The 23230-nt window shown below is 40.2% G+C and overlaps 1 long non-coding RNA gene across 1 annotated transcript in view; it reads right to left on the bottom strand.

Moving 5' to 3' along the window:
* Positions 1-9601: 9601 nt before the first annotated feature.
* LOC108297872 overlaps positions 9602-23230 on the bottom strand; it is a 22585-nt gene continuing 8956 nt past the window's right edge. Inside the window, exon 3 of the long non-coding RNA XR_005198649.1 lies at positions 9602-10487. This is a non-coding gene — a long non-coding RNA (uncharacterized LOC108297872). The remainder of the gene's footprint in view (positions 10488-23230) is intronic.

Raw genomic sequence — 23230 nt, 5'->3', positions numbered from 1 at the left:
AAAAAAAAAAAAAAAATATGGGGGTGGAGATTGAAGCAAAACCTATTCGACTAATTTGATGTGGGGGTTTACAATCCTGTTGGGAGGGGAAATCCTACCCGCAGAGCCTCTTGCTGACTCTACAGGATAGAATTCAAACCTCTAAAAATAGTACATACAAGGCCTTTCCATCACTGGGCCCATCTCCTGTCCTCCCTGTCCCCATGGTGAACTTCACACAATAACAGTATTGAATAACTTGAGATTCCCCCAAACATATCTTGCTGTTTCAGTCTCTGTACCTTCTGTTCCTTTGGCTGGGAGTGACTCCTGTAGTCCCCTTCCCTCCTCCTCTTAATGAACTTCTAATCATAATTCATTCTTCAGTCCTAAGAAAGCTTTGCCGACACTGCAATAAATTCCTACCCCTAGCTGACTGTTCCTCCGCTGTCTTCCATTGCCACTTCTTTATCTTACACTGGTATTTATTTTTCACACAGGACTGTTTGTATTTCTGTGTTCTCAACTACATTAGGAGGTCTTCATGGGCAAGGACCATAGCCTATTCATCCCCAGTGTCTATCACATAATAGATGTTGAACTAGAATGTAAAACAATGCTAAGCAAGTGCAAGTCCGTATGGACGTAGACCTGTGAAGTTCCAAGACTGTATGTTAACAAGTACTTTAAGTAAGCAAGTAGAATACTAGAAACCCTTTTCAAAAATAACAGGCAAAACAGTTTTGGAATTTCTCTCTTGCAAGTATGTTCAAAGAAAGATAACATTGTTTTTCAGTTGTTCACCCACAGTGTTAACCAGTTCAATCATCCTCTTTACTCACCAAAAATAGTGCAAAGTGACTTGGCTACATACACATTTTAAAAACCATCTGTAAAGATAAGTTTTGTCACCATTAAAATATACTCAGAAGAATATAAGACAGTTATCCAGAAGAACAACTCTAGAAGTGACTGTAGCTCTGACAACATTATTAAAATAAATGTGCAGGCCGGGCAGGGCGGCTCATGCCTGTAATCCCAGCACTTTGGGAGACTGAAGCAGGCAGATCACCTGAGGTCAGGAGTTCAAGACCAACCTGGCCAACATGGTGAAACCCCATGTGTACTAAAAACACAAAAAATTAGCTGGGCGTGGTGGCAGGCACCTGTAATCCCAGATAGGAGGCTGAGGCAGGAGAATCGCTTGAACCTGGGAGGTGGAGGTTGCAGTGAGCCGAGATCGCACCACGGCACTCCAGCCTGGGCAACAAGAGTGAAACTCCATCTCAAAAAAACAAAAACAAAAGCAAAACTAAGTGTGCAGTTTCTCAAAGGCTTCTAAAGAAAGCAGCTATTATGTTCACATATAACTTTTGTTGAATTTGTTACAGTGTTAAACTTACTGCATACATTCTGATAAGAAGAACGAGAAGTAAAGAGTAAATATGAATGGAAGTAAGGGAAAGATATGACTGAATATTTTAAAGATACGTTTTGATGTTAGAAAAATATGAATAAGGGCTACCAATTGTTTTAATCAAAACTAAAAGACACACATACATATCTTTCCTAATTTAAACTCACATAAAACTGTCTTCCAAAATAAATGTAAAATTGGGCACTTATTTGTTCTCATGTCTGTCCTCTCAAGCTAAGAAGCTATAAAAACCCTCACAGGCAGAGACTCTCTCTTTTCTGTTTTGCCCGTTTCCATCACAGTAGTGCACATAAGTGCTCAATAATATATGTTTTACATAAATGCTGAATGAGGAACATATAGATGTAAACTGGGGAGCAATGCAAATGTGGAAGAATGTCATGGTGTGTTGGAGGTGCTGAAGAAGAGATTCTGGGGAGCTGTGAAGCATAGGTTGAACTGTGCCATGTATCTCTCCATGTAACCCGGGAACCCAAGGATATGTGATAAGATGTTTGTGGAAGCTGGAATTAAAAGGAAGATTTCTTTTAATAATGCCTTGCATTTATGCAGTGCTTCAGACGTTCCAAAAACACTTTTAAGTGTATTATCTCATTTGATCCTCAAAGCAATCGTGGGAAATAGGCAGCCCAGTCATTATTATTCCCATTTTGCAGATAAAGAAACTGAGATAGAGCTTTAAGTATCTTGCCCAAGGTTAAATAAGTAATTAATGACAGCTGAGACAAAACCCCCACTGTTTCTGTCCTCTTACTCAGTCTCACTCCACTGCACCTTTGTGCAACAGTGTGAAGCACATCCAAGATGATATTTAGTATGGGGACCTCTGCATAGGGGGACACCAGCTTCTTGTCACTTCCATGTTAGTACAGAACAAGCTGACCCACTGTAACTAGGAAATATAAACAAGTGAATATATTCTTTTAATTTAATATATTTTTTGAAAGCCTATTTTCTACAAAACACATATTAGGCTCTGCAGCAATGCAGAAATAAATAAAACCCAGCCCCTGTGCTTTGGAGAGCACAGAGCATTGAGGGAGGCCAGCATACAAATAATATAACTACAACATAGATAAAACACAGGGATACGGGAAAGTAGAGAGTACTGTGATTAACTTTAAGGCCACTTTCATCTCATCCAGTCCCCAGAATGAAAGATAAGAACTGTGGTGGCCTACCCAGCTGGACTGTAAACCATGTGACAACAGGAACTATTTCCTACCCCTTATTCATGTTTGTAAACTCCGCAGTAGTTGGTTCTTTGCCTTGCATAGAGCAAGTGCTCAATAAAGACCTACTTTCTGAAAGGTTCACAGAGTTCAGCCAAACAGAGGATGAGTTCTAGAAGGCAAGAAGTTAACCTCAAGATTCAAACTAGCACTGAGAATTAAGAACCAGCCAGACCTTTCTACTGAGCTGAGCCCCAATCAATTACCTCTGCTCTGATTAAGGGAATAATGTAAGTAATTGTAATATGGGCGATATGGTTTGGCTGTGTCCCCACCTAATGTCTTATTTTGAATTATAATCCCCGTAATCCCATGTGTCAACGGAGAGACCAGGTGGAGGTAATTGAATCATGGTGGTGGTTTCCCCCATGCTGTTCTCATGATAATGAGTGACTTCACGAGATCTGATGGTTTTATGTGTTTGGCAGCTCCCCCTGCATTCATTCTCCTTCATGCCACCTTGTGAAGAAGGTACTTGCTCCTTCTCTGCCTTCTGCCGTGAAGTTTCCTGAGGCCTCCCCAGCCATGCTAAACTATGAGTGGAATTAACCTCTTTCTTTATAAATTACCCAGTCTTGGGCAGTTCTAGAGCACTGTGAAGACAGACTAATACTATGGGCTTCTTGACATATTTTTGCCCTTTTATGAAAGTGATTATGTCAATCTGATTGATGTTAAAGAAAGGCACAGTGACTCATGCCTGTAATCTCAACACTTTGGGAGGCCAAGGCAGAAGGATTGCTTGAGCCCAGGAGTTCAAGACCAGCCTAGGCAACAAAGTGAGACCCTGTCTCTACAAAAAAAAAAAATGAAAAAATTAACTGGGAGTGGGGATGCATGTCTGTAGTCCTAGCTACTCAGGAGGCTGAGGTAGGAGGACCAGGAGGTTGAGGCTGCAGTGAGCCATGTTACCATTGCTGTATTCCAGCCTGGGTCCTGCTCTATCAGCAAGACCCTGTCAAAAAAAAAAAAAAAAAAAAAAAAAAAACCAAAAAAAAAAAAAAAAAAAAAAAAAAAAAAAAAAACTTACCTAGAAATTTAATATCTTCTGCTATACATGAGATAAGCAGGAAAATTCATATAGGAATGCTCACTATAGCACTACCTTAAAATCTTCATTTAAGCATTTTATGCTAGAAGGTATTACACTTTAATTCCTAAGGAGGTGTGTGCTTTTTGTATATGATGATGTATGAAATGGTTGACCTGTATGCACCAAGATGTCTCTCCAATTTAAGAGTATCATAAATTCAGAACTGTGTAATTATCAAACCACAATATTATTGGATGAGTCTTAGTGCTTTAGTCACTAAAATGGTTATGCAATTCTGAATATTTATTAATGTTTTGGCATTTGTTCTCAGGGACTGAGTTGTTTTTACTCGTATTCTTATATTCTTCCTTCATGATTAGCCAAGAAGTTCTTGACAGCAAGATTCAGGCACACAGAAAGTTATCATCTTAAAATATGGAAAATATTCATACCAACTAGGTGCAGATCATATATAAGTCCCCCAAAGAAGAAGAAAATGGAAACTTTTCTTATTAAGTAGAATTGAAAATGCTTAACTATGAGAGTGGGGGCATCAAAAGGAAGGAAGAGAAATCCCATTTTAAAACATATGCGCAGGCCAGGCACAATGATTTACACCTGTAATCCCAGCACTTTGGGAGACCAAGACAGGAGGATCGCTTGAGCTCAGGAGTTTGAGACCAGCCTGGGCACTATGTTGAAACCCTGAGTCTAAAAAAGACACAAAAATTAGCTGAGCATGGTGGCACACGCCTATGGTCCCAGCTACTCAGAGGTGGGAGAATCACCTGAGCCCGGGAAGTCAAGGCTGCAGTGAGCCGTGATCACACTAATCACTGCACTCCAGCCTGAGTGACAAAGTGAGACCCTGTTTCAAAATAAATAAGTAAATAAAACCATGCATTAAAAAAATCTCCTTCTAAGTAAGTAATTCATCAGGAGATAATTAATGGCTGGCAACAGGTATTTATAATGGAAGCATACATGGCCTTAACGATAGGGTTTGCTTCTGAAAACACTCTAATTAAAAAGGGAAAGAGTAATTTTATAGGAAAGTACAAATCGGTGGTGTGTATGTCTGCTAATGTGGGCAAAGAGACAGAGGTGGTAATTGCTGGACCCAGACCAGGTATCAGCAACAGCTGAACATAATGACCTTATACATATGCAAATACGATTTCTGATAAAGCTAAAACTGCATCATTATTATTATTCATCAATGTGGAATGGAATGTGAAATTGGAATCAGCAGGTGAGGGGTGGTTGTACCTGAATATCCTGGATATCAACTTTTTTTTTTTTTAAATCATTCTGATCTCTGTTAAGAATAATGTAACATGACTACTTTATCCTCTTTCTCAGATCACTGATTCAATCATTGTTCTTTCAAATCTTTGCCTCCTTTCCTCTTATAACACTTACTAACAGTCTAAGCAGAAAGAGAAGAACAGATAGTGGTAAGACCTAGGATGTTTACCCCACTAAGATCTATGTCTGAATCCAGAAGGAACAGCTCATTGCTGAGAAGAGCCCTGACAATTCACGCCTCTGTTTCTTTCTTTTGCAAGATATAGCTACCTCAAAAGTCTTCCTTAATCGAACTCTTATTGCCTGGAATCCTTTCTGCTGATGACTTTCATTTGAGAGTATTTACTAAAGGCAATGGTTGGGGAAATAGATATTTTTAAAATAAGGGAAGAAGTAGATAGGGTAAACCCAGACTTACTTATGTAAACTCCAAGTGCTGAAGTTAGAAGACAACCTTTAAGTTACAAAAAAAAAAAAAACAAGCTAGAACATGTAAAAGACAGTTTAGTTCCTTACCCATCCACCACTTGGTTTTGAGGAGAAAAGGGAAGTAAGAAGAGTTGAAGAGAAGGACAACAGAACAGAAGAAGAGTGGGAAAGGAAGGGTAAAGGGTGCTCTGGAGCACTATGCACCTGTTTAAAGTGGGGAAGTAGCACGAACACTGGCAAAAGAAGAACCACCATGGAGTTCCTCCTTGCACATCTCTCTCCCCTCCTGAAGGCCTAGGGTGAGCTCACTGCCCCCTGAGACTCTCTCACTGCCCTTAAGATACCTCTCTGAAGTCCCTCCAAAGAATTCAGTGTGCCCCCAGTCCAAATCAGTTTCCTCCATCATAAATACCCGTAGATAACCACACGATAAAGCATCAATGATGACAATGGCAATTTTGTGTGTCAAACACTGTGTTAAGCACTTTACCTGCTTTATTGTTTGTAATGCTCCAACAGCTTATGGGTAGGTATTATTATTCCTACTTCACAGTACAAAAAAGTGAAACCTGAGTAAGTTGTCTGAGATTACACAGCTGCTAAGCATTGGCACAGGGATTTAAGCCCAGGTCTATCTGACCAACTCTGATGGCACATAGTTGACCTCTGCATGGTCCCGCCTGCCCACAGGTCACTGCCTCAGTGATCCAATCTCATCTATTGTTTAGATGACCAACTTAACCACTAAATAAGTTATCCTTGAACCATTCATTGTAAGCCTAGTCTCCCAAGTTTATTGTGAGTCAAGGGCTAGGTCATATACCTCTTTTGTGCTCTTCTATATCATGACACCCAATCTCTTGCTTGTCAGCTTCCAACTCTGGGGCTTAAGTTTAAGGATTTCTTTTTCTGGTAGCTGTCCCTTACAGGGGAGATGTTCAGACAATTCTATTGATTGGTTTCACCTTACAATTTTTTATTTTGAAATACTCTCTTCTAAGTGTTCCTAATAAATTTTTCAAAATCAGCAAGGAAAAAATTTCTATTTATTGCCAACTATTTATAAACATTAAAACATCAATTTAAAATTTAAAATAACCTATAATACCACCACTATTAGCATCTTGGTGTGTTTTATTCATTTGTTCTTCGTATGTATATTTTTACAGAGTTGTAATCAAGACATATGTATAGTTGGGTTTTTTGTTTGTTTGTTTTTCGTTTTTTTGTTTTCTTCAGACAGAGTCTTGCTCTGTCACCCAGGCTGGAGTGCAGTGGCACCATCTCGGCTCACTGCAACCTCTGTCTCTCAGGTTCAAGCAATTCTCGTGCCTCAGCCTCCCAAGTAGCTGGTATTAAAGGCGTGCACCACCATGCCCAGCAATTTTTGTATTTTTAGAAGAGCTGGGGTTTCACCATGTTGGCCAGGCTGGTCTCAAACTCCTGCCTTCAGGTGATCTGCCCGCCTCAGTCTCCCAAAGTGCTGGGATTACAGGTGTGAGCCACCATGCCCAGCCGACATACATATAGTTTTTATCAAGATTTCTTAGGTAATTCATATATCATAAATATTTTCTTTGTTTTAGTAGTTGCCATACATAGCATTGTTATTGTCTGCAAGACATCCCAGCCTTAATTAATATATAGTGCTAGAATGCTTTCTGCATTAGTTTTGGGATCTGAATCCAGAAGTTGTCCATATTATTTCAAAGACAGCCTTTGGGGACAGTTCCTCCATACTTCTTTTATTGCCGGTCATGATTGGATGAATAAGTAGACTCCTCTTTATCTTGAATCAGGGAGATGGATGAGCCCAAAAGAATCCCCTGTTGTTGCTCTCCAATCCCCTCTCTGGCATTTACAAGTCTTCACCACTCTCCTGGAGCCTCTTTCCTTCTTTCTGTTCCCCATTTTCTTCCTAGCAAAAGGCTTCACTTCCTACTTCACTAAAGATGTCTCCTAGTTCAAATATCACTTTCCCTGCAAAAGCTTCCCTAGCCCTCACCATTTCTACACTGACAGGCCGTCTAAGGGCTCCCTGTTACCTCTCCTCTCAGCCTAGCAACTTATCTCTTAATTACCCACCTTTACTTCTCTCCATTATATCTCAGAAAAAAGAGTCTGTCCTTTCAATGCTAATTCTTCAGCATTGGCCATTGATTTCATTCCCCTCTGCCTTTTCTGGGACCATTTTGCATTCATTACCCACTGATTCCCACTCTCATCATTCATCTTTCCTTCTCTATTGGTTTACTCCCTCAGCCAACAATTTTCTTCCAGACACACACACACACACACACACACACACACACACACACTCTTTCTATTGTATTTCTATTTCAAATTCATCTTTCCTTTCATTTCCAAACCTCTTAAAAGAGTGGTTTATCCTTTGCTGTTTTTATTTCTGCAATTTATTACAGCTTCCTCTCATTACATTTTTTGAGCACTTACTATGTAAAAACAATGTTGAAGTAGAGATCGATAAAAGAGTCTCTACTCCCGAAGAGCTTCAATTAGTAGGGAAGACAGTAAATCGAAACAACACAACACAATAAAATAAATCTTATCACATAAATATGTGCAAAATTATCCATGGGGGGCTTCCTAGAGGAAATTGGAGAGACTTCCTAGGGAGGTGACATTTGAGTTAGGCCCTGAACAATGAGTGCAATATTATCAGGCAGAGACTGTACATGTATTGCACATGACTGACAGGAACAACTTATGCGGATAACTGAGAAATCATATTAATGATTACTTAGGAAATACCAAGTAGTTCCAGTGTGGTAAGAGCTGGGTTCCTAGTAAGGAACATCTGAGGAAGAGATGAAGAGTTATTTAGGCTAGTAGTTCTCAAACTTTAGCACTTTAGAATCACCCAGAAGACTTATAAAAATGCAAACTGCTAGGCTTCATTCCCAAAGTTTTGGAAGGAGTGTGGGGTGAGCCAGATAATTTACATTTATAACAAGTTCCCAAGTGATACTGTTGCTGCTGATCTGGAGACCACACTTTGAGAACCACTGGCTTAGTAATCCAGCTTCTGCTTCAGCTGTTCTAGTGAAAATACTTTTAGATGTCTCCAAAGATCTCCAACTGCCAAATCCAATGAATTCATTCTCAGTTTTCATTTTCCTTGATGAGTTTGCAGCATTTGACATCACTGGCAATTTCAGTGACCTCTTAACTGTCTCCCAGCTTTAAGTCTCTCTTTTAACCCATTCAGTACTCTGAAACCCACAGGACTGTCCAAAATACAAGTACGAACCCATCACTTCATACTTAAAACCCACCAATGGCTCCCCATTCTCTGCAGTTAGAGCCCAAACTGCACAGACTGACATGGAAAATCCATTGGCATTCTGACCACGTTTACGTCTGCCCCTGTTGCTGCCCAGGATTGCATAGCCTTTATTCCAGGCACATCAAGCTACTAGCCAGTCCCCAGACATGCTATGGGCTCATGTTCTCTTCAGCTCCCTATATGCACTTTCCTTTGCCTATAATGCCTTTACTGCCTCCCCTTCCCTATCCCATCCTCCCCTGGACCCATAGTGATATAGTGGAACCATAGTGATATGGTTTGGATGTCTGTCCCCTCCAAATCTCATGTTGAAATGTGATCCCCAGCGTTGGAGGTGGTACCTGGTGGGAGGTGTTGGATCTTGATGGCAGATCCCTCATGGATGGCTTAGTGCCACCTCCATGGTGATAAGCAAATTTTCACTCTGTTAGTTTACACTCTTGTGGTTGTTTAAAAAGAGCCTGACAGCCCCCCTCTCTGTTGCTTTCCGTCTTACCATATGACACACTGGCTCCCCTTTGCCTTCCACCATGATTGCAAGCTTCCTGAAGCCCTCGCCAGAAGCAGATACTGGCACTATGCTTCACCTACAGGGTGCAGAACTGTGAGCCAAATAAACCTCTTTTTTTTGAGACAGAGTCTTGCTCTGTCACCCAGTCTGGAGTACCCTGGTGCAAGCTCCGCTCACTGCAACCTCTGCCTCCCAGGTTCAAACAGTTCTCATTCCTCAGCCTCCCAGGTAACTGGGATTACAGGTATGCAGCACCACACCCCGCTGATTTTTATCTTTTCAGTAGAGACAGGCTTTTGCCAAGTTGGCCAGGCTGGTCTTGAACTCTTGACCTCAAGTCATCCACCTTGGCCTCCCAAAGTTCTGGGATAATAGCCGTGAGCCACCACACCTGGCCAAAATAAACTTTTTTTCCTTTTAAATTACCCAGTCTCAGATATTCTTTTATAGCAATGCAAAATGGACCAATACCCATGGAATCCTGGCTGAAGGCCTAGCTCCAATCTCATCTCCTCTGCAAACCTTCCTCACCTTTCTGGTTCCTTTTCCTGAGGCCTTCCATTGGCTGGTTTCTAGATATTATATATACCACTTAACAACTAGTTGAACACATGATTACTATACGGGGACTTGCTTGAGTCTCTGAATCTTACTCTGAATCTACCGTATTATTTTCGTTATTCTCATAAAAGGCTTTCAATATAGATGTATTGAATGAATGTTGAGAACATAGTACACATTTGATAAATAATGATTTGAGTAGGCAGCTGCTCCTTACCCAGTGGAACAGGCAAGCAGGCAAAGAGGAGGAGGACACAAAGAGAAACTTTGTTAATGAGCAAGAATCAAATGTGCCACCTCACAGCCTCCTGACTCCCTGCCTGAGAGGGTGAACTACAGGCTATTTTCCATGATTCCCTCTTTCTTTGATGACACAGTGGTTTGTCAGCTCTGTGGACTGGGCAGTTATGCAGCTGCCTTTCTTGCTTTCAGCAAAATGCTTGCTGGAGGATTTATTCAAAGCTGAGGAAAAACACCTGGGGGGACTGGGCAGGAAACACTTCAGTAGTTTGTCTTGGTGCATGCACCAGCAGCAGACAGCCATTTGCCTTCCATTCCTGTTCTGCAACTGAAGAAATGCTGGGAGATTATCTGCCTCCCGGAAGAAGAGAGCCCACCTTCCATCCATTCTTCTCTCTTTCATCCTTAGTCTTACCCCTGCGCATTCTGATTGTCGTGGTGACCAGATCCTGCAGAAATAAAACAGGCCTGGGTTCCTATGTGACTGGGCTGTATTCTCCTCGTTATCTAGTAAAACCATGACATTAAGGCAGCATCTATCAACTATTGAGCTCAGAACACCCATGCCTTTTGTCACCTAGCCTTTCCCCGTCTCTGTGCAAATGGCTACTAAAACAGCCATTTATAAAGTGACTCCTATGTGCTGGGTATTTTGCATACATGATCTCATTAGATCCATACAACATTCCTGCAAGATAGATACCTTTATCTCCATTTAACAATTAAAGATGCTGAGGCCCAGAGAAGTCAAATAACTTATCCAAGGTTGACAAGCTAATAAGTGGTAGGGATCAGATTTGAACCTATGGTGCAACAATTTTAAAGGCTATATTTTTTCCATTAGTTATATCATCTTGGAGAACTACAAAAGCTGAAAGTTACAGACTCAGCCAATGTCATAGCAGAAATTAAATTCAAGGTGTTCTGATTTCCACAGCAGCCTACAAATATCCACCATATTGAAAGAGCTGTTTGAATGGGTATATTTAATGTTCCAAGAATTTATGACACTTAAAAATATATGTTGATACTACAGTTTGGAAAGGACCCAGAATTGGAAAGGCTGCCTGATTATCCATGAGTGTCCCTTGTCCCTACTGTCCTGTAGTCAGTGCCCCCTCAAAGTTGAATGCACCTGAGTAGAGATACTTTCTTGTCACCAAAAGTCATGCATTTACTTTTGATTCAGACCCTCTGCGGAAGGCAGTGCTTTTAAAATCTTCCCTTCTCTTCTTTTTGTTTGACGAAATATAAATGATGGTTTATTTCTAGAATGATGCCAAATTCAATAAAACAATGACAGAGTTGTGTTTTGTTTTCTGGTCAAGTTGACACCATAAAGTAGGTTTTCCTGAATGTTTCCCTGTTCCACTGGTGCTCTTGGCATTGTGAATAAACAGAGCTGGTGATAACATCCATCATAAGAGTTAAGCACATCGAGTGGGTGATAAAGTCAACAAGAAGCTGAAAGCAAGATTTACCAGGGATAAGCTGCCAAGAGTTGGCTGTAGATTCTAAGTGGACACTGTGGCTCATTCATCTTCGCCCTTCAGCTTTCTACCCCAACAACATCATCCCTGCCCCAGCACTCATGACAAGAGTAGGAAAGAGAAGGAAAGCACAGGGGTCAAATACAGAAGACAAATACGTAGTATTGATCAGCCTGAGATAAAATATAAAGACTCATTAGTAGCTTCTTGAGTACTGAGAGAGAACAAAGAAAATAGTTTTTTTAAGTAAAAATGAACCAACTAACAAACAAAGGTCGTATTTCAGAAGGGCAAGTAGACACAAATCATCACTGGGCTTCTTTTAAGCAGCATTCTGTTTTCTTGTCCTAACCTATTTCAAACTAAGGAAGTTCTAGGGTCTATTGTTCAAAGATTTGAAATTGTTTTCCTTGGATTATTCCCACTCTTAAATGTTTCTTGCCTCTTCTCAAACTTGCGTTTAAAATGTCCAGGTTTCCCTCAAGCATCTTAATTACAACTGCATCTTTTAAATTACCCAACCTGTTGAAAGGCTACCGTGAAAGGAGCTTCTACAAACAAAATCTGGGCTGTGTTTTTTATTATCTTATGTTGTAAAATGTGAATGAGGAGCTCCTTCCAAATGAATAATTAGCACAAAGGCTGCTGAAGCAGAGGAGAGATAGGTGGGCTACGGTCTCATGGAAAATGTCACTGTTGTTTCTGCAAGGAATATGTACATTAGCAAAGAAGCTCTTTGCTAACAAATGTGAAAGGGCTTCACACAGTTCATGGCATATAAGTGCTCATAATTTCTTTGCTGCATCAGAATCCTTTCTGTAGTCTACTTCTCAAATAATCAACCGTGGCGACCTCCATTTCCTCACCATCCCGTCTCCTTGTGTTCCTTCTGTTACAGGAATTGCAGCCCTATCACCTATCACAATGCTTTTCAACCCTTTTCTTTTCATCCTTGCCTTCCTAAGGAGGCTTTTCAGACATTTTAAAAAATTGCTCTTCTCCATAACATTTTGGCACCACAGTGTAATGTTGAATTTTATGTGTCACCTTTACTGGACTAAGGATTGCTGAGATCACTGGCAAAGCATTATTTGTGGGTGTGTCTGGGAGGGTGTTTTTGGAAAAGGTTAGCATTTGAATTGGTAGAGTGAGTAAAAGATTACCCTTGGCTGTGTGGTTGGGCATCATGCAATCCCTTGAAGGCCTGAATAAAACAGAGAGGTGGAGGAAGCACAAGCTCCCTCTCTCTTCTGGAGCTGGGATATCCATCTTCTCCTGCCCTGGGATGTTGGTAGTGTTTCTGGTTCTTGGGCCTTTATATTTGGACTGGGACTTACAGGATTGGCTCCCCTGGTTCTCAGGCCTTCTGGCTTGGACTGGAGTTATAATATACCTGGGCTTCCAACTTGCAGATGGCTGATCATGAAAACAGTTTCCATAATGGCATGAGCCAATCTCCCATAATAAATCTATTTCTGTTTATCTATATACATGCTGTCAGTTCTGTTTCTCTAGAGAACCCTAATACACACAGGTATATTGTGATATCAGTTCATGTATTTTATATATATATATATACATATATATATATATATATATCTGTACTTTGTACATTTAAAAAATTAAGTTGTTTTTTATCCCCCAAGAACAATCCTCACTCCCAGTGAGACTGTGCAACCTATCAGACCACAGCAGACTGATTTATGATACAACAGAAGTAGATCGCAGAAATAGATGCTAGACAAAACTGATTCGGGCAAAAACTGATGCAGATGTCAGGCATACAAGTTTGTCTAGATCAGGCTTAGTAAAGGTAAAGACAGACAGATGGCCATAAAGGTTAGCTAAATAAGACACAGGTTGGAGAATACAGCTGACAGCAGTGTTGATGGAAGATCGGAGGGCAAGGTTCAAGGCAGGCAGAGATGTGAAGACTATTTGTCCACTGGGTCAGAGGATGCCTTATGTAGAGAAATTTCATCATCCAGAAAAGGTCCACAGAAGAGAAATTATTCTCAGGTCTGAAGCCAGACTTCAACATTTTGCCTTTGTTCCTGAGGAGCCTGGACTACCCAGCCGACCGTGCCCTATTGATGGAAATCTCTGATTATTATAGGGGAACACATTATGTTGGCTCCTATATTCCCTGAGAACCACCTACGTCTCCTAGTACTTTGAAGTCATGGTATCAGATGAAAGAACCAAGCCTTCCAAACTGACTTGGAGCTGTACTGGGGTGTTCATGGCCTCAAGCATACAAGCAGGTTGATCAGATATGAGGTCTGATATTCCTTTTCCTCAAGTCATTTATCTTCTGGAGATCCTAACTAACCTAACCTCTCCTAATCTAAAAGGAGCAGACCCAGGGTTCTGACTGGGCAGTCTCAAAGTTATGCTTCCTGAAACCATTAGGATCGCTTCATAGTCACATCCAATAGCCTTTCTCTTTCTCAGGCCTGCAGCTCACGGCATGTGGTGCTGCCTTTTCCATTCACCTCTCTAATTAGAGGTCAACCACTTTCACTGCAGCCTTCACCACACTCTGCCTCTACAGTCTTCTGAATGCTGTGTTTGAGGGTCTTCTCAGTCTCTTCCTTCCTCTTTATCTTTATCAAAGGCACCCTTTTAATCTTTTGGTTCCTTTCTGTTTCCCTCCATGCTCATCTGTTTATATGTTCAGTTTAAGCTCATAAACATAGTTGAGTGCTTGCTATATGCCCAGCACTGATATAAACAAGAACAGCCCTTGCACATTCTTGTGATGGAACAGATATGTATATAACTGAGCAAAACACGATGTGAAATATGTAATAAAGATATGTACAAAATGTCTTAGGAACTCAAAAGAGGAAGTGATGAATTCTGTCTTGAGAAAAATAAAAGGCATTGCAGAAGGAGAAAATTGTGCTTTGAGAATGAATTAGGGATTTATGAAAGAAAAGTTGGAGGAAGAGCATTACAGACAGAGAGATGAGGATGGGACAGGAACAGCATGACCAAGAAGGGTTAGAAAGTCCATGTAACTGGAGGGGAAGTAGGGAAGAGTGGGCAGGGGGAGTGGTAGGCATCAACCCTGGAAAGTCAGGAATGCATCACAGCTGTAGTCCCCATTTAAACCTACATGTCTAGTTAACATTCAAATTGATCACTGCACGCCCTGGCACTTTCATTTTTTAAAAAGTAAATTTAGCTCATACTGCTTACTATATGCCATGTAACATGTTTGGTGCTGTTCCCTCGAGAAATCAAAATATAAGAGACAGGTAAGGATATGTTTTAAGTTAATATGTGCAGTACACGCTGACCCATGCAGTGATGGTAGTGTGTATATAACGCAAAATAGAGAGCAGTTGGCTCTGAGCAGAGCATGCTTCAGAGAAAAAGTGATAGCTGAGCTTTAAGAGATTAATTGGGGTTGGGTAATGCGGTTCTTCCCAAAGATATCCATACCCCAAACTTGCAAATGTGACCTTACATGTCAATGATTGCTTTCAGATATGACTAAGTTCAGGGAAGATGGGAAGATTAGATTATTCAGATGAGCCTGATGTAATCACAGGGGTCCTTATAGAAAAAGGAGGTGGGAGTGTCAGAGAAACAGATGTGACAATGAAAGCAGAGGTTAGAGTGACAGGGACATCAGCCAAAAACAAAAACAAAAAACAAAAACTGTGGTTAGAAGGTGGAAGAGGCAAAGAATAGAGTCTTTCCTCAAGCTCCAGGAGGTATGAAGATCTACCAACACCTTAATTTTAGCCCCATGAAATAGCCTCATTTCAGACTTCTGATCTGGAAAAGAGTAAGTTTGTGATAGTTTGTTACAGCAACAGGAAATAAATACAAATGGGAAAGCAACCAGGGTGTTGGGGGTGAGAGCATTCCAGGCAGAAGGAATAGCATAAGCAAAGTCACAGAGACATGAAATGGAAGGGCATACTCTCAGGCCAGGGGTTACAAGTAGTTTAGTGTTGCTTAGGTTTAAGAACCACTAGGTACGGAGCAGAAGAATACGCTGGTGTGTAAGGCAAGTCCCCAGTGACATAAGGCCTGGTAAGGAGCAGCCCTACCATGGAGCTTAGGTATTGCTGAAGCTTAGAAGGTAAATCAGGAGCCATTTTGTGGTTTCACACAAAAAAGGAAAAACACTGAATTTTCCATTTTGGAAGAAAAGCTTAATGGGAAAGAGCCCAGGGCAGGGAGATTGTTAAGGAGGCTGTTACAAAGTCCTGGAGAGACGTGGTGGCGCTTGAACTAAAGCAGCATGAGGAGTAGGAGAAGTCAGGGTAGTGATGTTTAGGATTCAGAGTGACCAAATATGAGGAGCAAGGAGAAAGGGAAGAGTCAAGGATGACCCCACATTTCTGATTTGGACTTTGGTGAATGGCCACGTGTTTACTGATATGGGAAAAACTGGAAGCTCCTCCCTATATTTCTTAGACTCATATTTTCTGTATTTCTGTATCCACTAGGCTAATTCACCCAACAGCCTATGTCTAGACAGTCTTTAAAGTCTTTCTAACCACTTTTTCTGATTCTAGCCTTTCCCCTTCTCAATCTATTCTCTACCATATAGTTAGAACAACTAGTTGAATATTCATCAAATATTTATTTAGTGCCTGTCATGTTCCAGGTTCTGTTATAGACTCTGTTCATATCATAATGAACAAAACAATTAAAAAAAATAAGCTAGCTTGCATTTAATCTAGAAGATTCTCATAGAAGGTAATTTTGGGTTGTTCCATCTCCAATTCATACCTTCTACAATCACTTCAAATTTCCTCTCTGTCTAAATTTTCTGGTGTGTGCTCAAGCTCTCTGTCAACTTCCTTCCACCAAACAAACTGTAGGGACTCTTAACTTACAAATCGGTTGTGATCTAAAGCAGTGCTTTTCAAACTATCTGTGGGGTTAAATTTTTTTTTTTAATTTCCAAGCTTGTGGTCTAAGTGTCTTCCTGCATATGACTAGTCCACAGGCCATGCCACCTGTGACTCACTGTGAGAATTCCACAACACCCAAACCAGTCCATACCCTGCTCACTGACATTAGTGTACTGACAATGTGCTTGTATGTTACAGCATTCTCGATTTGCTCTAAAAATTTCTTAATGCTTACTCTCAATTTTAGCATCATCCATATACCACATTGGAATAATTAGTAAGTCCCTTACTAAAACAGTTTTCAGGGATTTGGAACACATTTTTTTATAAATGCCTAATGGTATTGTGATTGCATTTTTTTAGTGTTTATTTTTTTCCTTCAACTTTTAAGTTCAGGGGTGTATGTGCAGGATGTGGAGATTTGTTACATAGGTAAACATGTGCCATAGTGGTTTGCTGTACAATTAATCCCATCACCTGGGTATTAAGCCCAGTATCCATCAGCTATTCTTCCTGATACTCTCCCTCCCCTCCTACCCTCCCAACTGACCCCATTGTGTGTTGTTCCCTCCATGTGTCCATGTGTTCTCATCATTCATCTCCCACTTATAAGTGAGAACATGCAGTTTTTGGTTCTCTGTCCCTGCGCTAGTTTGCTGAGGATAATGGCCTCCAGCTCCATCCATGCCGCTGCAAAAGAAACGATCTCATTCCTTTTTATGGCTGCATAGTATTCCATGGTGTAAATGTACATTTTCTTTATCCAGTCTGTCATTGATGGGCATTCAGGTTAATTTTGTGTCTTTGCTATTGTTAATAGTGCTACAATGAACATACATGTGTATGTGTCTTTATAATATAATTATTTATATTCCTTTGGGTATATACCCAATGATGGGGCTACCGGGTCAAATGTTATTTCTGACTCTAGCTCTACACTGTCTTCCACAATGGTTGAACTAATTTACTTTCCCCCAACGGTATAAAAACATTCCTTTCTGTCCACAACCTCACCAGCATCTGTTTGTTTGTTTGTTTTACTTTTTAGTAATAGCCATCCTGACTGGCATGAGATGGTATCTCATTGTTGTTTTGATTTACATTTCTCTAATGATCAGTGATGTTGAGCTTTTTATCATATGTGTTTGGCCACATGTATGAGTTCTTTTGAAAAGTGTCTGTTCATGTCCTTTGCCCATCTTTTAATGGGGTTGTTTTTTTTCTTGTAAATTTGTTTAAGTTCCTATAAACTCTGGATATTAGACCTTTGTCAGATAAATAGATTGCAAAATGTTCTCCCATTCTGTAAATTGTTCACTCATGATAGTGTCATTTGCTGTGCAGAAGCTCTTTAGGTTAATTAGATCCCATTTGTCAATTTTTGCTTTTATTGCAATTGTTTTGGCATTTTTGCCATGATTGCTTTTTTTCTGTTTTTTTTTTTTTTTTTTTTTTTTTTTTTTTTTTTTTTTTTTTTTTTTTTTTTTTTTTTTTTTTTTTTTTTTTTTCTCACCGCAACCTCTGCCTCCTGGGCTCAGGCAATTTGCTTGCCCATTGAAACCTATATTGGCCATTGTAGACTATGTGGAGACAGGAAATGAAAGAGCTCTGGGACTATTCTTTGGTACACCACCTTCCTTTAAAGAATGAATACTTCCGACCATGCATGGTGGCTCATGCCTTTAATCCCAGCACTTTGGGAGGCCAAGGAGGGCAGATCACGAGGTCAGGAGACAGAGACCATCCTGGCTAACACGGTGAAACTCCGTCTCTACTGAAAATAGAAAAAATTAGCCAGGTGTGGTGACCCGTGCCTGTAGTCCCAGCTACTCTGGGAGGCTGAGGCAGGAGAACCGCTTGAACCTGGGAGGCGGAGGTTCCAGTGAGCTGAGATCGCACCACTGCATGCCAGCCCGGGCGACAGAGCAAGACTCCGTCTCAAAAAAAACAAAAACAAAAAAGAATGAATACTTCCTATTGTCCCCTCCTTTTCTTGTTTTTCTTTTACTTCTCCTTAACCCATCCCATTTCGTGCAAATTAAGATTAAAATTAATATGAAAGACTCTGAATTTTTTATCAAGTTCTTGCCAGAGCTATTGGAACCACTTCAATTTTACCAGCCCTAATTAGATGAACTTATTTAGCATAAATCATACTTGCAATTCAACCTCAGGCTTATGAACTGGCTAAGACTAAAAAAGAAAAGGAGCCTTTTGTCTCTGATTCACTGGCTCAACTCTGGGGCTGGCTTATGTTGGACTGCCTCCAGCCCCCAATGAGTATGTCTGCAGCCTTATATTACAGTTCTTTCAGGACTTTTTTTAAAATCCATATCCTTTCTTTGATTTTAACACTACAAATTCTTTCTTTCCTGTGAATAAACTCTTTTTCTATGGCTCTCATGACTCCACATTGGATTTCTTTGTTGTCTCATTTTCCTCTCTCTCCTCATTAAACAAGGGCCTCACCCTAGACCACCTTCTCTCACCCTCACATGCTCTCAGATGTTCTCATCCTCTCCTATGGAATCAGTTATTACCCAGAGAGACTCATGACCTCAACTCTTTCTTGAGTATGAGGCACATAATTTCAACTGCTTTCTCAACATTTTCACTTAAATATCTCCTAAGCATCACAAACTCAACTCAATGTTATTATTCTGCATTCTATATCAGGAAAACGCCATCTGCTTAAACATTCAAGATAAACACTTGACAGCATTTTTGACTCCTCATTTGCCTTCATTCCCCATCTTCATCTCGTTGCCACTCACCATGCCACAACTGCTGTGTTTATTTCTCCATTCTCATTTTCCCCATCTCCACTGCCTTGCCTCAGGCCCTCACCAGTTTTTACCTGGGCCATTCTCAGTTCTCTGAACCCTCAGATCAGCAATGTCCCACCCAGACTCTGAGTTGCAGTCCCACTCACTTCATTGTCCTTTCTCTCTGACAAGCACATCCAATCATCCCTACTCCTGATACTGACCTTCAAAACTCTTCTTTCTGTAGCTCTTTGTAATACAATCAAAACTCCGCTCTCAGCATGAATTGCCAGGCCTTTTCACACAGCCCCTGACTGACTTGTAGCCTCTTCTTCTAATTTAACAGTAACAATAACAACAAACCACCACATCCCACAGTGCATCCTCTCTGGTATCCTCAAATTCCCCAAACCTGCCAGCACTTCTGCCACTTCTCAGGGCCCTGTACCTTTGAGCATTCTATTGTGGTGACCAGCTATGAACCAACCCCTACCTTGCCTTGAGGTTCCTCTGTCTGGTATACATGCCTCAGCTTCCAAGGCAACTCCTCCAAGCACAGTTCACTGGTCCTCCCATTGCATTACCACAGCATGATGTAAAGGCCTCTATGGGTGGGTCCTTCAATGCAGGTTGTTCTGAGCTAGGCACTGAGCTAGAGTCTAGGGGTACAAAGATAAAGATAGGTAGATTCTAGAGTTACAAAGGGCCATAAAGATGGCCCTTACAAAGACGGCTCTTAAGGAGCTTATCTTCAATGAGTAGAGGAAGACGTAAGTGTAAATAGCAAGTACATTTATGTATTTTAAAACAATCAATGTTACAAAGCACTATAAGTGCTGTAGGAGAAATATGGGCAGGACACAATAAACGAAGGAGGAAGTGGTTAATTCTACCTGTGGGATTGGAGGTGGGAGGAGAGAAACTAAAGAAATCTATTATAAGGGAGATAACCCTCCTGGAGGGTAATGAGAGGAGATCATTCCAGGCAGAGAACAGCATGAACAAAGACCTGGAAGGATGCAAGAGCATGCTATATTTAGGGAAAAGCAATTGGTTCTCTATGGCCAGATATTCAGTATCAGCACAGACCCAGTTAGACAAGAGGCTGGAGAACAAGAGGAAAGCTTTACTTACAGGCAATAAGGAGCCACTGCAGGGTTTTACACAGGGATAGATACTTTGCCGTTTGTATTTTCAGAAAGCTCATTCTAGCAACAGGGTACGGAGTATAATAAAATCCTGGAGGGTGGTCTACATATGTACTTTTCTTATTGGATTCTGAACTCCTTGATGTCAAGTACCATGGCTCTTTAATTTCTATCCTTCCAGTGCCTAATACATGTACTCATCAAGCAATAAGAGAGAGGATCTCCAGCCTGGCCAACATGGTGAACTCTCGTCTCTACTAAAAATACAAAAAACTTAGCTGGCCTTGGTGGCGGTGTGCCTGTGGTCCCAGCTACTCAGGAGGCTGAGGTAAGAGAATCATTTAAACCCAGGAGGCAGAGACTGCAGTGAGCCAAGATTGCACCACTGCACTCCAGCCTGGGCAACAGAGTGAGACTGTCTCAAAAGAGAGAGTGAGAGAGGATCCATGATGCTGGTGCTGGAACGTGGGTCTGGGACACAGGGAAATGGAGCTCTGGGCCAGGCTATGCCAGCTTGGTAAGGCATCAGCAAGTCACTCTGTGCTTTTGTTTATCTATAAAATGGTCACCTACACAAGATCATCTTTCAGTTCTCTTTTGCTCTAATGCTCTGTAATTGTATAAAGGAAGTTTCTTTCTTTTTCTTTTTTTTTTTTTTTTTTTTGTGTCAATGTTTGGTAATACAACTAAAAGTTTACAGAGGTGAGTGTCAAGAGCTAAGAGCACTGTGAAGCACAGGTGAACTGAAAGGTTACATAAGCCATTTTCTGAAGAGTGGGCCATGACTGTGGTTAAATTATTCACACAGTAAAAGGATGCATTTTTCCTGTTGTGGGAGTACAGAATTGTCTCCTCAAATGTTTATTCCTTTTTAAAGGAAATAAACAGAACTTGGACTATTCTTATTATTATTATAAGTCTTTAAGTTTTAAAATGCATTTTGAAAACAAACTGCTGAGAGACAAAACCCAGCAGTTTTGTCCACCTTAAGTTAGTTCTTTATTTATTAATTCAGCATAGTACACAGAGCTCTACCAGGTTCTCCGTGTCCCTTTCATAATTTTTGTCTATCTTCAACTTAGTAGAATATGCTGTGACATTTCTGCTTCATCAGCATATTACTGGTCCAATCGCCAGAATTTAAAATTCGGAATCTCCAGCAACAGAGCCAGTTTCTATTGACCACTCCCACAAAAAAGCAAAGGTTTATTTTAGCCTCCATGCTACTTGATCTTTATCTTGATGATGCTATTAGCCTTCAACTCTCTTGATAAAAATCTTTTTTTGCTGATATAATATTACCATCTTTAACCCAGAGGTTATTTTTCTTAAAGAATAAGTTTTCTCAATGTACTTCACTACCATGAACTATCTGCATTTATATTGAAATGGAAACATTTAAATTTAATTTGTTAGAGATTTTGCGTCCAACTTTTAAAATTCAATCTTTCCTAATAAATACTTACTGTCTAGTATCGAGTTCAAAGATATTAATCTAATTTTTAATATAATAGCTATATTTATTCATAAAACCAAAGAAAATTCTCACTTTGACCATATCTTCTTAATAAGCTATGTCCCTGGGTTTCTTTTTACTGTAAAACATAGCTGCTAAATTTATGCCAGGCATAACTTTCCAGAGTGGCTTGTAAACCAGCCACAGTAATTTGAACTAAGGTTCAACCTCCTTTATTAAAAACATTTAGAGGCGGAAAAGAGACTATTTATTATTATAATTTGGAGAACAGAAAGAGAAAGATAGTGTGACACCACCCATCTCTTATGCTCTCACAGGCACTGTCATGCTCCAGGTGAGGTGGGTGGTGTTGCCAGTAATCCCCTGGGCTTTGACTTAGCTGAGCATGGACTCGGTTTTCAGTTGCTTGGCTTGTTCTTGAAGAGTAATCTGACAGGGTAGATTCGGCTCTCAGCATATTATCTAAACAAATAAGATGTGTAGGGCAGCAGTTTCACATCCAGTGAGGGGCTCGGCCTTCTTACAGAGCACCTTTCTCCACTCTCAGCCTCCTGTGCTTGAGAAACAGCAGCAACTGGCCCTGGTTGGGCTATCTCTCTGAGGGTACTATACAAAAAGCTTGTATTCTAATAGACTCATGAGCCCCAAAACCTATTCAGAGCATCTACTTTTTATTTGTTAAAGTGCACAAGAAATATATTTGGGGAAATAAGACTAATCTTTCTTAGGAATCGAGAGTCTCCTAGCCAGTTAATTTTAACACAATATAAAGTCCTAAAATGCACAGCAAATTTTAAGCCAAACACACTATCTGAAATTAACACAAAGTATAATTTTGGCTCCTCTTTTGTTTCATGAAGAAAGTCTAAATAATATTATCTAGAAAAATTCCCAATATGCAGGCTATTTACTGTTGCTTTCTTTATCTTCAAAGAGAGATGATGCCAAAAAAAATTTTTTTTAAATATCTTATGCAAGAAATAATAATGGAAAGGAGAAATGTTGTCACTCCAGATAAATTTTTCCCCATCCAAAACCTAGCGGAAGTTGGAGAAAATAGCATGGTAAGAGGTCCTGAAAGGCTAAAATATTGTAAATTAATAAATAATAAGTCTGGGCACTTTCCCATTCACTTATTTTGCCTGGTGGCTTTTCCCTAGGAGTATCAGTTGTGAGAAGGCTAATCTCATAACAAGCCTGGGAGAAAGAAGAGGGAATTGTTGTACTGACTTAAGAAAAACGGCAGATAAAAATAAAACATGCCTTTTGTTATATAGGAAGATTTTACTGTATATAAATAAATTTTATGATTTTATTGAAAATTAATTACATTGGTCTACCTCGTTGCTTTTGCACACTGGCAACTGATACCTGTTAAAAACAAGTTCTTGTATGAATGACCCGCCACTATTTATTCTTTTTTTTTTTTTTT

The sequence above is a fragment of the Cebus imitator genome, unplaced genomic scaffold, assembly GCF_001604975.1.
Source record: "Cebus imitator isolate Cc_AM_T3 unplaced genomic scaffold, Cebus_imitator-1.0 Scaffold852, whole genome shotgun sequence".
NCBI lineage: Eukaryota > Metazoa > Chordata > Mammalia > Primates > Cebidae > Cebus > Cebus imitator.
The sequence above is the reverse complement of the archived record's forward strand: the minus strand, read 5'-3'. Positions and strand labels throughout refer to the sequence as shown.